Source organism: Empidonax traillii, unplaced genomic scaffold (genome assembly GCF_003031625.1).
Source record: "Empidonax traillii isolate 1590-97213 ecotype Southwest subspecies unplaced genomic scaffold, ASM303162v1 scaffold181:size1721324, whole genome shotgun sequence".
NCBI lineage: Eukaryota > Metazoa > Chordata > Aves > Passeriformes > Tyrannidae > Empidonax > Empidonax traillii.
Genome location: NW_020955374.1, coordinates 901,059 through 910,885, shown reverse-complemented (window position 1 = coordinate 910,885; position 9,827 = coordinate 901,059). Strand labels below are relative to the sequence as shown.

The 9,827-nt window shown below is 41.8% G+C and overlaps 1 protein-coding gene across 3 annotated transcripts in view; it reads left to right on the top strand.

Annotated features, from left to right (window-relative positions):
* Window positions 1–2,398: 2,398 nt before the first annotated feature.
* PEX2 (peroxisomal biogenesis factor 2) overlaps window positions 2,399–9,827 on the top strand; it is a 20,747-nt gene continuing 13,318 nt past the window's right edge. Inside the window, exon 1 of one of the 3 annotated variants that reach the window (XM_027886183.1) lies at window positions 2,399–2,567. The gene's annotated coding sequence lies outside the window, so the exon portion shown is untranslated. Of the gene's footprint in view, window positions 2,568–2,609; window positions 2,713–9,827 lie in introns of those variants that run through there. The other 2 variants (XM_027886179.1, XM_027886181.1) reach the window with 2 other exon arrangements.

Below are 9,827 nucleotides of genomic sequence, written 5' to 3'. Positions count from 1 at the left end.
GTGTCAGATGAGTACAGAAGTGAAAAAATGAGGACAAAATTCAGATATGAAATACCCCTATTTGTTTGCTGTTTCATTCAGGAACTGGAGTAAATGACGAAAAATGGCTTCATCAAGACTTATTCATGAACTCTGCTGAAAGTCATGTTCTAGAGCTCACGTCAAAACTCTTTTTCTGTATGTGAGACTTGTTCAGCACTGCCCTATTACAGGGTCTGCAAGTATTGCAAACACTGGTAACTTAGCACTGCAACTTTTGTACAGAGACCTCATGAGACAGACACAGATAAGTCAGCTGCACCTTGCAGTGTCAAGTCAAAACAGAGGCAAGCTTTCACTTAGAAATCACGGCTCCCAGAGACAGTCACAACATCAGCCCACCAAGAAATGGCACATTGCTTCACTCTTGAACTTCTCTATTGCCTTTCTCTGCTATGCCCACATGACAAAAGGTCTCGCTTCAGAAGATTTTGGATGCTGATAAGCTCTCCACAGTGTCCTGCACAAGGAAGTGGTTTTGTTGCTAATTCAAATATACAATGATAAATAAATGGTAATAAATTATTACCATGGTTCAATTAATTACCCTTCTGCAGAAATAAATCATTACATGGTTTTGTTTTAAAATCAAAGCAAAAATTACCCCAAATACCTTGTTGTATATAGCAGACTATCTAAACACTTGGGGGTGATTGTTTTTCCTTTATTAGTGGTTATAAGCTTTCCACTACAATGTCTTTTTGTGAAACAGAAGTGCCTTCCTAGCTCAAAAGATTTTGCTTAAAATGTATTTTTCATACAAAAAGACTTGATCCCCATTTTGTGAAATCAGCCAAGTGAATTAGCCTTATTAACTTCAAATGTTTTTTTTCTAAAAGAGGAACTACTCATTGTTAGCAAAGTTAGGCATCTGTTTTGCTTTATCATTGTGAAAAATTGCATGTAAATCCTGAACAAAACTGTTTTTTCAAAATCCTGATATTCAAAAAGGCCTGTACTTTGTTTTGGGGCATCTCACGTAGTCCAGAGCACCATCTAATTTCTTGTCTGTGAGTTAGAAAAACCAGTACAGAATCCATCAATATGTGCCTATGGGTTTCCACAGCCTCCTCAGCACAGACAACGTTAGCAAGATATTTGAGGAACTGTGACGTTTAACACCACCTGTGAATCTGTGCTCGTGAATGTGTCAAAACTAAATATAGTTACGGTTTGGAAATAAATCACTATTTGTGCGTCTTTTAATCCCTACGTTTAATAAACATTGTCAATTCATATCAATCTGTTCATAGAGTTCTCTTTGATTTGCTTTCTAGAACCGCAATAGCCAACTTTTCAATGCAGTTTCCCCCACCTAAGGCGTGCAATTCATCCACATAATAGCTCTGAGTCACCCAAAAACACTTTCAGCCCGTTCTCAGCAGGAGAACCTGGCCGACACTGACGCCAGTTATCAAGCGAGCAGCCACACACCCAACAGCGCTGGAGTGTTACTGCTGGAGAAATACCCGCCCGAAGTACTTTTAGGACGTTGCCACATTTCCTCCAGAGTCTGCTCAGTTTCTACTCTCACAGCCCTGTGATTCCCGCCAATAAATGCTCCACAGGCCCCAGGCCGGCCACGGGCTGCGCCCCGGTCTGCCCTCGGCTCCAAGCGGCTCAGCCTCGCCTACCCCGCACCACTCCCGGTGACCACCTCACACCGAGGCGGGAGCCTCTCTACGGCACCACGGGCGGTCAGGAGCCCCTTCGGGCTCTCGCCGAACTGCAGATGGCGGAACCGCAGCCCGGGTGCCACTAGGACGCCTAACCCAGGATCACGGCTCCCACCGGGACGCCTAACCCGGGTTCCCAGCCCCGGATGGCCGGGACCCTCCCGCTGCCCAGCGTCCCCGCCCCGCCCTGCCCTGCAGCCGCCCCGCCCCCGCCACTCCCATTGGCTGTTCGTTCTCCCCCCCAGCCGCCGATTTGCTCCTCGGCCTGTCAGTCAGGCAGGCAGGCGCGCGCACCGCCCCGGCGCGGCCGCCGTGCGGGAAGCGCCTCTCGCGCGCCGTCCCGGTGTCTCCGAGCGCTTTCTGCGCAGCCGCGCGGGCGGCACCGCGGGCACCGCGGCCCGGGAGTGGCCTCTGCCCCGCGCCGGGCCGGGCCGGGCCGGCCGAGGGGACGCTGCCCGGGCGGCCTCGTCCGAGCGGAAGTTTGCCGAGAGGCGAGAGGCAGAGCCTGGCGGGCTGAGCTCGGCGGCAGTGCAGGTCAGTCGGGGCGCGGGGCGGGACGAGCCGGAGGCGCTGCGCTGGGCTGGAGCCGCGGCCTTTGGCGGATCCCGGTTAGGTTCCTCCCATAGCCCGGCGGCCGGGGCAGTCCCGCAGGGTCAGTCCCCGTCTCTGCTCTAGGGCCTGCGTGTGAAAACTCATGTTCAGCCTCTCGCCCTCTCCGTGCGCCTCCGTGCCGGGAGTCCCGCTGGCGCTCAGGCTCCTGGTGCTGTAGAGGGATGGGGAGGCTTCCACCTGGGCCTGGGCGTGCGGGAACAGAGGACAGAGCCTGAGGACAAGCTCCGTAGAGAGGAGAAGGTGTAATATCCTGTCAGAGGAGTATTTTTGTCTGATTTGTTTATCTGATGTCATTTGAGAGAGTGAAGCATTTATAATCTGCAAGGCTCTTTCCTATGACTGCGTGCTACAGGTGACAAGGTTTCCTGTAGGAAACCTGCTCAAGGTGAGGGTGGCATCTTTCCTCTTTCTGTTTATCCAATTTTGTATAGCTTTTAAGTATCCAAGACCATTGGCTTTTCACAAAATGAAGGTGAATTTTTTCTGAATGGCCCACGTGTTTTGACAGAGGGATGAATTCTGCTTATGACGTTGTCCATAATGGAAACCACAGCACTGTATGCTTTCTGTGCGATCTTTTAACTAACTTATCAGTGGTTGGGAGGTGTTCACTAAGGTCAAAGATGAAATACGGCCAGTTTGCAGTAAAATCTGACTCCAAAATATTTTGCCATTTGATTTTTCTGGAAGTTAGTGAATTCTTGTCAAACTTTTTTGAGGTGTTATTAACATAGAGTTCAACAACAGTTGCAGTATAAGACTAGGAGTTGAGAGCTATTTCTCTATAAGACTAATACTATTTTTATTCTTTATGAAGATACATTTCATCAGTGCTTTCTTCTACAGATTCTTTTTCATCATTCTGCTTTGGTTTCTATTCATCAGCAGCTTCTTTGTCAGTTCCTGGGTGTCCACCATCACTAGTTTATCTAATGAAGTGATTAGTAGGAGAGCAGCTGAAAGTTTCATTGGTGATACCTTAATTAGAGTAGCAAATAAATTGTTAAGGGGATTAAAAATTCCCATGTCTGATTTTTATTTTTATGTTTGTTCATGCTTCATGAAGTCATCAGTATCAGTTACTTGCTGTGGAATTAAATTCACACCTGTAAGATGTATAAATTAACTTGTTAAAAGTTTTTTTTTTTCATTTTTAATTTTTGGTAGAAATTTAATAGACCAGTAGGGCACATAATCAAGAGTACTGAAGAGATTTGACACTTATATTTTGATCATATCAGTATTGGAACACCTACTTTGGTTGCTAGTGCTCCAGCATTGATTGCTAGTAAGAACACTTTTCTGGAGTTAAAAAGTTGTATTTTCAACAAACTCTTTCTTTGGAAAGAATAGTTCAACGCTTGTGTCTGTAGTGATGTAAAAGGAAAGCTGGTGTTGTACGTGAGAGATTACACCATGAGTAAACAAGTTCAGTTTTCTGTAGTTAAAAAAAAAAAAATCTCCAATATTTTGCTGTCCTATACATCGCAGTAATGTTTTTTAAATAACTTGTCTTCCTCTGGGTAAATCAGATGGTATTTTTATTGCTAAAAGTTGTCAGAAGTTTGTGTCTGCCTGTGCAAACATACTTCAGAAAGCACCATTATTTTTTTGTTTATAAAAATCTTAAAATTTTAATAGCTTATGTGTTTCATGTCCCTTCACTCAACACTGGTGAGACCACACCTTAAGTACATGTCTTGTGAGGAACAACCGAGGGAGCTGGATTTGTTTAGACTTGAGAAAAGGAGTTTCGGGGAGACCTCATCGCTCTTCCCAACTGCCTGAAATGAGGCTGTAGTGGAGTGGACTGTCTTACCTGCTGTGCTTGCAGTGAGAGGACAAGAGGAAAGAGTCTCAAGTTGAGACAGGGGAGATTCAGATTAGATATTAGAAAAAAAATTTTGCACTCTTTAGGTGTTTAGGCATTGGAATAGGGCTGCTCAGGGAGGTGGTGATCACCATCCCTGAAAGTGTTTAAGAGGCATCTGGATCTGGTGCTGGGTGATATGCTTTAGTGGTAGTGGCAGTGCTGGGTTAATGGTTGGACTTAATGATCTTAAAGGTCTCTTCTTTATGATTCTATGATTTACACTTAATTACCCTGATGCTTAGAAGTGTTCTCTGTATCTTTAAGTTATTGATAGAGTCTGTGGATTGGTAAGTGGAATACATTTCAAGCTCTTCGCTGTGAAGGTTTTGTGAGGATGTTATATTAATTACGTTCTCTTTCTTGCCTACCATTCTGAATTGTATTGAGGGAGGCTGAAAGAGGTGGATGTTGAGAACTTTTTAGAAGTGAGAGTTTGTGTATACATGAATGTTTTTAAAACCCCAGTGTTGTGCATATGTATTTGCAGTTTTTAAAGTAAGAATTGAGTGTGTTTATTATTGAGTACAGAGCATTGTGAAATTGCATTAAGCTGGGGCCACAGCAACTGAAATAACCCTTTAGTTAACCTTTTGCCTCTATTTTTAAGTTCTTTTAACTTCTAGACCTGCCTTAGTTAAAACATGTGGGTTTTTATTTGTTGAGATCATCTTTTTCAGCAAATGAAGAAAATCTATTCCCATTAATGTTGGTATATTTAAGTAAATAAACTCTGCATGAGTGTAAAAATATCTTTTACTTTTGTTAGAAGTGTTAAAAACTGTAAAGTAATACTAGCAAACATATATATCTGAATTGGCTCATGCTTAAGTGAGCTACCCTTAGAACTCTGAGTATACCACTACAAATATAAAATTTCATCTTCTGAATTTATTTTTAAAAAAAGTTAATTTCTTAGGTAATGGGCCTTCAGATGCGTTATGAATCTCCTTGCTTATTAAAAGACTGTCAAGTAGCTGGAATGGTATGCCTCAGTTCATGTTGGTAGATTATTAAGGATTAGTCTTGATATATGGAATGTCTACTTTGTGCAGGAGGATGTTTAGATTTGGGATGGAAATTTTTTATTTATTTGACAACTCAGGGTGTTTATCTCCTTTTAGATTCTTCTATTATTCCCCCACCCCAAGACCGTAGGTATAATTTCATTAGAGAATGTAGTGACTCAGAGAAAGGGTTTGATACTTAGGGTGGTCCGGGACATGTAGGAAGTAAATGTTTCTGTAATGGACGAGATTAAATTCATCTAAAACTTGCGAGCAGGTATTAATAGTATATAAAGACTTGATTGAACCCTTCATAGAATAAAATAGGAAAGGGAATGTCTCTACTCAGATACTTTTTGATGCTGTTACTAATCCAAGGACCTTTACTTGGGCTTTGACATCAAATGCTGTGATGCAAGTCAGTAAAGAGATTTATCTTCTCCTCTGGTTAACAGTCTTTCATAGCCTTCTGAAGTGAAAGTCCTGAAAATAGCCAAAGACTGCTACCCAGAGAGTATTTAGGAAGGAAAAAGGTTTACGGCTATATATTATCAATATCAAAAATATATTGTAAAATAAATGACTCTTCAATACCTAAATAGTCAAGGTGTAGGGAGTGATGTCTGAATCCCGTGCTAACATATATCTGGATATAGTAATGAAGCACATGGTCTTAAGGGGGAAATAAAACCATTTAATTACATGTTCAAAATAGGACAGAGTGGAAGTGTCTTTTTTAAACGTATGAAAGTAGTTTCAAAGCCATGAGGTTCAGAGGAAGTAGAGGGAAAGAAAGATGAAATGACTGGCCTAGTAGACAAGGGGAGTGCAGTAGATACTTGTTTCAATAAGGCTTTCAGCAGTGTCTCCTCTGACATCCTCATAGAGAAGCTACTGAAGTGAGAGCTGGGTGAGCAAACAGTGAAGGTCAACATAAAACTTGCAGAAGAGATGGACCAAGGAGGGTGGTGATCCATGACGTGAACTCTAGTTGGAGGCTAGTAGCTAGTGTTGTACCCCAGGGTTCTGAGTTCAGTCCTGTTCAACATCTTCATTAATGATCTGGATAATGGAGTAAAGTATATCCTCAGCAAGTTTGCTGATGACACAAAAGTGTGAGGAATGGGTGATATGCCAGAGGATTGTGCTGCCATCCAGAGGGACCTAAAAAGACTGAAGAAATGGGCTGACAGGAATCTCATAAAGTTCAGGAAGGAAATGTATGAAATTCTGGACCTAGGGAAGGTTGGCTCTATGCCCTGATGTCTACTGGGTAGCAATCATCTAGAAAGCAGCTTTGCAGAAAAGTCCCTGGGGGTCCTGGTGGACACAAAGTTCAGAATGAGCCAGCTCTGTGCCCTTGTGGCATAGAAGGCTGATGGTATCCTGGGCTGCATAAGAAGGAGTGTTGCCAGCAGATCAAGGGAGGGGGTTGAGAATCCTGTTACTCTTCTCAGAGGTGGTGAAGCCACATATAGAGTACTTTATTCACTTCTGTGCTTCATGGTATAGGTGAGGCCTGGAGAGTCTGAAAAAGGGCCACAAGGTTAATTAAGGAACTGGGTCAGGAGTCCTGTGAGGAAAGGCTGAGAGTGCTGGGACTGTTCAGCCTGGAGAAACAAAAGCTTGGCAGAATTTTCTTCATCTATATAAGTACCTGAAAAGAGGGTGCAGAGGACAGATCCAGGCTTTCTTCAGTGGTGTACAGTGACATGACCAGAGACAGTGGGCACTTGCCGAAATCCAGGAAGCTCTGCCTGATCCTAAGGAAGCAGTTTCTCACTGTGAGGGTGGCCAAGCACAAGTTGTCCAGGGGAGTTGTAGAATCTCCTTCCTTGCAGATACTCAAAAGCTGTCTGGACAAGGTCCTGTGCAAGTTGCTCCAGACAGCCCTGCACTGATCCCTTCCTACTTGCCCCTGTTGTCACATATATGAAAAAATTTAAAAGGAGGGGGCAACAGTAAACTCTGATGTCACCTCTTTTAATTTTTATTTTTATTTTTTCTTTTTAACTTGCAGTAAATACACAAGCAGTATTAGGGCAACCCACCAGCAACAGACATAGTTTAGGAAATTTTTAGGGGAAGACTGCTCTGTACTGCTTTCGAATGACTGCAAATAAAAGATCCCTTTGCCAGCAAGCTTTGAGAGTGGCATGTTTTTCTTTAAATCACAATAAATATTTTAAAGTCTGTATTGATCCTTCACATCATAAATACACTTAACTCTCTACAAGTATATTAGCCTGATATATTTGTTTAGTATATACAGAGCTGAACAACTTGTAAGATACAAAATGTGGAAAGGATATATTTGCAATAGTATGCAGTGTGTGCAGTTAAAAGGTGATAATTTTGTCAATTAAAATCAGTCTTTCGTTGGAATACCCAAATGTAAATTTCTCCCTAGGAAGTTCTGGTCTCCAAATGTTAACGTTCCAGGAAAAACATCTGAATTCTTGCAGTTTTTCAGAGCATGCAGAGAGTGAATTTAAATTTTCAACCTAATGATAGTAAGTTGTTTATGACTTAAAGTGGAAATAGACTTAACTGACTGTATTGCTGCTGCAGTTAATGATGATAGACCCTACACCTTATTACATCTCTGGGACTACAGCAGAAGATTACTTCGGCATCATCTTTTCAAGCAGGCTGTTTATGCTGTTTCAGGGATTTTATTGGGTTTTTTGGTTTGGTTTTTTGATGGATGGAGAGGGGGTCGACATAAGGTTGTTTTTTTTTCCTTTTGACAGATAATACAATATATACTTTTTCACACAGACCAGTGAAGGGAGGAAGAGAAAGGATGTGACTCTTCTTTTAACTAACTAACCTACTCTCAGCACCAGCTACTCTGCAGCACTCCCTGTGAAGTTAAAGGCAGCAAATGAAAAAAAAAGAATTAAAAAGGACTAGTGTATTGTGCTAATAAGTTGCAGTCTCAATAGTCAGACTGTGCTGTGTATAGGCAGAGAAGGTAGCAGGCTCTCTGTCCTGTAGCTTCCTGGGTGAGCTAAATGGTTTCCGCAGCCATGCAGCTGACCTACATCTGCAAGCACTGTCAGTTCCCATGTAAGCTTTACAAAAAATCTTCAGGAGAAGGAAAACAGAAAGGATGCTGTCTGTTTGTAGTATGTGTCTCTCAGAGATGGTTAGTGGTTTTTTTGGTTTGGAGGTGGAATAGATGAAATTCGGAAGTCTGAGATTATTTCAGACTGTTTTGAAAAGGAAACTAAATTCAGATTTTTCAGACTAAGAAAAGGTACAAATGAGAAGAGAGAAAAATTTTTGAGATAGATGAAAAAGAGAACAAATACACCATTTGGGAAGAGAGGGAAATTATAACTGGTACAACTCGTGATTCAAGGTTGATTCTGACTGGATCTGGGCATTTCCTACTTTTTCTGCCCAGAGTGACCTGTGGAGATTTTTGGCCTTTAGGAAGAAGTTGAATTGAACACTGGAAACATTCATTGTGTTTGTGTCAGTAGCTGCCTGGGAACAATGTCTCTAGAATTTCTGTCTCTGCCGGTCCTTATCTCCCCTGTCTCGGTGTTCACAGAATCACAGAATGTTCTGAGTTGGAAGGGACCCACAAGGACCATAAAGTCCAGCTCCTAAGTCAGTAGCCTGTGCAAGGAACAAACCTGTGACCTTGGCGTTATTAGTACCATGCTCTAAGAAACTGAGCTAATCTGTTGTCAGTGGGGTTAGAAAAGAAAGGAGTTAATCAAAATTTAAATTCTAATAGAACTTGGAAAAATACATTACAATAATAGTATTCAAAAACAGTATTAATTCTATAGGCATTTGAGCTGACAGAAGATATCACAGGAGGGTTCTGGCAAGGAAAAAAACTTTCCCTGGAAAGGAAATTAATATGGGGCCATGACACTGTGAGGTATAGCTAAATATGAAGAGAAATTCATGTTGGAATTGCAGAGGGATTTTAGAAGCTATAACAGTCCGCAGCTCAGACTGCCTAGTAAGAAAATTATTATCCCTCTTTTAAACTGTTACTTGTAATACATGTGTGCAACCATGCCAGTGGATTCTAAAATGCTAATAAGGTTATAGGATCGAGGAGAATGTGGTGAAAGCCTATGAGTCTTCGCTTGTGTGCTTAAAGTTACTGTAATTACCAAGTAATAAAACTGTCAAGATTTGGGGACACTGAGCACATCTAATTTTCCCAGCATCTCTGTTAGTCACTGTGTATGCCAAACATTTCAAAGTACATTCGTATGAAAAGGTAAGAGTGGGGAGTGTTATTTATTTCAGCAGAGTAGTCTCTTGTCTGCAAGTCTGCACAAATACTACAGTGGACTTGTACAAATAATTCTTTTTCCTTTCATTTTTGAAAGACAGCAAAAAGTTTCATTATTTGTATTTACAGTGTTGTGGTGTTGTGCTTGCACATTCAGCATGTTGGGCTCGAAGACCACAGTTCTAGTCAAACGAAAACTTTAGTTTTTATCTTGCTATTGGCTGGTGGATGTAAGAGAGATCTTGATTATAATTAGACACAATGCTGTATGTATAAGGCCAAAATTTAAAACTTACAGTGAACAGGCTTGTCTTTTTATTGATGCAGGGCTTTATTAGCTCTAGAATATCATATAC